The sequence below is a fragment of the Petaurus breviceps genome, unplaced genomic scaffold (assembly GCF_028583685.1).
Source record: "Petaurus breviceps papuanus isolate PSGF00001 unplaced genomic scaffold, PetGlider_PUasm1.0 90845, whole genome shotgun sequence".
NCBI classification, from domain to species: domain Eukaryota; kingdom Metazoa; phylum Chordata; class Mammalia; order Diprotodontia; family Petauridae; genus Petaurus; species Petaurus breviceps.
In genome coordinates, this window is record NW_027187359.1 from 2,848,701 (window position 1) to 2,853,662 (window position 4,962).

Here is a 4,962-nt window from a genome sequence, read left to right on the forward strand (position 1 = left end):
AGATGGCCTCAGTCACCCCTTCCACCTCTAGCTCTATGATATTTTGAAATTAATTGAAGTATGTGCCAACTCAAGTATTATCCTGATTACTTCATCTAAAGGTCTTTCCATTCATAAATTCTTTAGCTCTTACTACTAGCTGCCTGAGGCCTCTCTGGCTTAGCACCTAAACCTCCTTCCCACTTCACCTCATGTGTCCCTAATTTGAGATTCTTTCCATAGTTGAGCTCTGACCATTCTGATCCTAAGGAGGGAAAATAGTCTGGAATACATCTGCCTACTAGATAAATGATCTTTTCTTCCTTCCCCTCCATAACCATGGTGTTCTTTGCCATCCCATCTCACCCTCCAGACTTCCTGGCTTGCCTGACCCAGTGATGAAGGGAAGACTCAGATATGGCTCTGAGTTCACTCTCTGTCAACATGAATTGGTCTGCTCCTCAGTAAATAACGTAATGGGATGTAATTCTAGGAGGTAGAGAAAGACAAGTACAGTAGCATGGGGTGCCCAAAAAACTAGGATTAAACACTGGCTTAATTTGGGGGTTGCAGACTCAAGAGGCAATGAGATTTAAGAAAAAGCATGCTGTACCTGGATCTGGAAGAATCTCAGTTGGAATGAGAATAAGTAACTTATGAATGAAAACATTTATAAGTTGCATGACCAGGGGCATAAAAATGCTTCAGAAAACTGGAGGTGCTTCACAAATGTCAGTTATTAGGATTCATCATGAAATGTCTCTTCTCCTGGGGTAGAAAAGGGAGAGCAGGAGAGGAAGTCAAGAGAGAACTCCTTGTAGGATCTATTTCTGAAGTTTTCCTCTCAGTTAGGTTTGACCTGCCCAGAAGAAGAAATTAAATTACAAATAGAGTTACCAACAGCAAAACAAACAAAAAGCTGATGATAATAAAACAGGACCACCTCTTTTTTGTGATAGAATACAAATCAAACGAACCAAATACTGTCTATGCCTATTTGTCAACCCTAGGCACAGATATTGCCCATAGCTCCCCTGCCCCCAAGATCTCTGGGCTCACAGGGACCTGATTCCATCCTGGGCTCCTATCAACAAATGGTCAGTTCTTTCTTTGGCTCAATGTCCACATGCATGAGTAAAATGGAAATACAGTTTAAAAAATAAAATAGATCAAGTAAAATCCAAATAAAAGTGAGTTATTTCTCATGTCTAGCTTTTCCTAAACTTAGGCCGCAGGTTTCCTACTCCTGCACTGGTATTCTGTACAGTATAGGGATTATATATTGTATAGTCTTTATTTCCTCCATCACAGAAAATGCTTAAGATGCAGAGCACACTCAAATAGCATATTAGACTTCCTCCAATCCAGAAAGTCAATATACTTTGTGTGACTGATGAACAATTATTCCTTATCCATCTTAGACCCACAACATTTGAACAATTCATTGCAATATCATGGTGGTTTGACCAGGCTTGTGAATTTTCTGGCCCCTTGTGGCATGGCTCTAGTCCAGGGGTGGAGAACCTGAAGCCTCAAGGTCACACATGGCCCTCTAGGTCCTCAAGTATGACCCTCTGAATCCAGACTTCACAGAATAAATTCTGTTCATAGAAGGATGTGTTCTGTAAAACTTAGACTCAGTCAAAAGGCTGTACCCAAGGACCTAGAAGGCCACATGTGGCCTGGAAGCTTCAGGTTCCCCACCCCTAGCTGAAAAATTCTCTAAGCACAATTTGGAAGATCTTCTCCCTCTGAGAGGCTCCCAAACTCAGGAATACTAGAACTCAGGATTATCCATGAAGTAATGCCCAAGGTTGAAAACATCCTTTCTCAAGATCTCTAGTCTCTGACTTATGCTCAAAAAAAAGCAGAAATCAGTAAGGAATTGAGGTTCAGGAACTCCCCTTTTAGGCACACCTGGGCAACCACAGGCTGACAATCCCATGCTTCTCTCATAAATTGCCATTTTCTGTTCCTTGGGGCTAGAAAACTTTAGAAGAGAAAATGGCTGAGTTGTATCACACCTTCCTCTTATCAGGGAAAGGATAGCTCCTTTGATGGGAGTTTGTTTCCCCTGACACTCATTTACCAATTCTTTTTTAAAATTTAATTTAACTTTTTTTTTAATACTCATTTTACAATTTTGAGTTTCAAATTCTTTCCCTCCTTCTAGCCTCTCCCGTACACACTGAGAAAGCAAACAATTGTAGGCGATTCACAAATCAACTTGGAGGCAATGCCAATCACGGGGACCAATCAGAGTAGTTCCTTCTATCCTCTCTGCAAAGAGCTATGGCATGTATCGCCCTCCATAAGAGATGCTCTTTTAACCAAGTTTCAAGCCCTGTACTCTTGTCAAGTGGGTTGGGGTACTTAAATTCACTAAGGGCTCCCCTTTTTTACCCCAGTCACACAGATAAAACACCAATCTGTAAAGCTATGATCAAATTATTTTATATTCGGTTAACTCCTTCAAGCCCAGATTTGGTAATATCTTTATGGGGGTATGTGAAATCTCCTATTACAGGAGATTGTATCCCAAGAGAAAACTAAATATCCTAGACCACCAAGACTACCATTCCATTTTACCGGAATGCTTAAGAATCCATAAACATCTCTCATGAAATTAGCTGAGTGTTGAATTATCAGGGACCATATGCCAATCTCAAAGAAAAAACAGTATCCTGGATGGAATGTTGGACATTCAGGAAGACCTCGGTTATAGGTCATGCCACAGATACTTACAGACTCTGTAATCCCAGACAAGTCACTATCTTTTTGTCTCTTTCCTCATCTAGGAAAAAAAAAGGGATAATATTAATGATAGTACTTATTTGGTAGGGTTATTATGAAGATCAAGTGAGATAGCATTCATAAAATACTTTGTAGACCTCAGCATTTCATGTAAATGCCAGTTAACTAATAATTATAATAAGAATCATATGATATTCACTCTGGAAGAGATGTTAGAGGTTGTCTGATTACAGATGAAGAAATTGATACCCATGAAGAGAAGTAAAGACCCAAACCCACACAGGAAGCTGCTAACAGAACTGGGAAGAGACATAGGGAACCCATTCTAGCATTCACCACTTTATATCATGCTATTTCTCATTTTATGTCTGAGATGTGATTATTCCATCCACCATTCCATGGTGGTTTCTCAGTTCCTTTGAAACCTCTGGGTACTCAAAGCCTCAGAGGGGGTTGTTTGGGCAGTATCTCCCCATATCTTTGTAGACATCTGGGATTAAGGTAATGCATCCTATGTCCAGTTGGACACAGTCCCCATAGAAATACCATTAGCCTTAGAGCCCTGAGGGCTGGGTAGAATTCTTGGGATATATTTGTTGGATAGAAGGATGAGACCATGATCAAGTAATGTGACATGTTTACTGGCTGAGAGGATGTAATCCTCAGCATTTACAGATTTCACCCTTGTCATTAAGTTGTCAGAGGGAGGAAAGGCTGGTTGGCTGGTTATGACTTCATGGGTCAAAGGAGGAGAATGACCTGCTTGAGGTCATCTGAGAGAGAGAGAGAGAGAGAGAGAGAGAGAGAGAGAGAGAGAGAGAGAGAGTATAAGCATAGGAATGGAGTTAGAGAGAATGGTTCTTTGGCTCAAATTCCACCTCCAGTCATTCCAGGGATTTGGGGAGTCTCTCTTCCAAGCTTCCAGGAGCGATGACTGATATCATCAATGCTGTAATTAATTAATATGGAGGATCAACTGCAGTAAGTCTCAGGTGTGTGAGAGAAGTCATGTCCTTGTTAGAGACTTCAGTTAAAGAAAATGAAAACCTTAACCTTACTGTAGGGGAAAAGATATATCCTCTCAGGAATTTACCTCCTTTGAACTAGAATGATCTTCAGTCCCACTCTGTAAACTCCAATTATCCTCAGAATCAACTTCAATGAAACAATTCCATAAACATTTATTGAGTATTTACTATGTGCCAGGTAACTGGGGAGAGAAGCACAAAAATTAAAGCAGTTCCTGTCCTCAAAGAGCTTACACTTTACTGGGGAAAAACAACATGTACACAGATACATAGATGCATATGTTTTATTTATGTTATATATATGTACATATACACAGTGTGTATATATGTAAACACATATAATACATGTGTGTTCATAGATGCATGCATATAGATGTGGGGATAGAGAAATATTTCTAAATGTGAGCATGTATGTATATACATGTGTGTATAGTACACATACATATATGTATATGTACATGCATATACATACATACAGGCATATAGGTAACAACAAATCATTACTAGCCCAAGAGGGCTGGGGATACCCGATACCAATAAGGTGTCCAAATTCTGACCTCAGTCATACAGACCTAATATCTTTTTTCAAGTTTCAATCCTAGGGGAACCTGTCCTCTAAAGAGAGGGTCAGGTTCTTTCTTGCACTCTCTGGCTCTTTATGCCCTCGCCCCTCCCCCCCCCCCCCAGACCCAGAGAAAAATCACTTAAAGTTTAGGTTTAACTCATGTCTAGGATCTCCCCAAAGGGAAGCAGAAAGGACATTCGAATGACTCAAAAATGTACATTGACAAAGACTTAAAAGGCTGATACAGCAGCCTAACTGCTATTATAATATCTTGTGAGGTTGACATTTATAACATTAAAATGTGAGACAGTAGGGGGTGGCTAGGTGGCTCAGTGAATAGAGCACCAGTCCTGGAATCAGGAGGACCTGAGTTCAAATCCGGCCTCAGACACAACACAAAAACTAGCTGTGTGACCTTAGGCAAATCACTTAACCCCAATTGCCCTATCTTCTCCCTCCAAAAAGCAAAAAAAAAAAAAAAAAAGTGAGACAGTTAGTGAGATTATTAAATAGTTTACCTTTCCTTTGGTTCTTCACTGTCTGAGCAACTACTTCAGGGTGAACCCATCTGCATAACCAAGTGGTCCCATCCTATCCTGTCTTCTCTAGCAGATTTCTGCCTCTGTTGCTCCACTA

General features: G+C 40.3%; 1 long non-coding RNA gene across 1 annotated transcript; it reads right to left on the bottom strand.

Moving 5' to 3' along the window:
- Positions 1–502: 502 nt before the first annotated feature.
- LOC138149248 (uncharacterized) lies at positions 503–4,533 on the bottom strand. The gene is made up of 3 exons (XR_011165269.1): positions 3,827–4,533; positions 2,725–2,773; positions 503–838 (listed from the first exon to the last, which is right to left on the bottom strand). It is a non-coding gene; the product is annotated as an uncharacterized lncRNA (long non-coding RNA).
- Between the last annotated feature and the right edge of the window lie 429 nt (positions 4,534–4,962).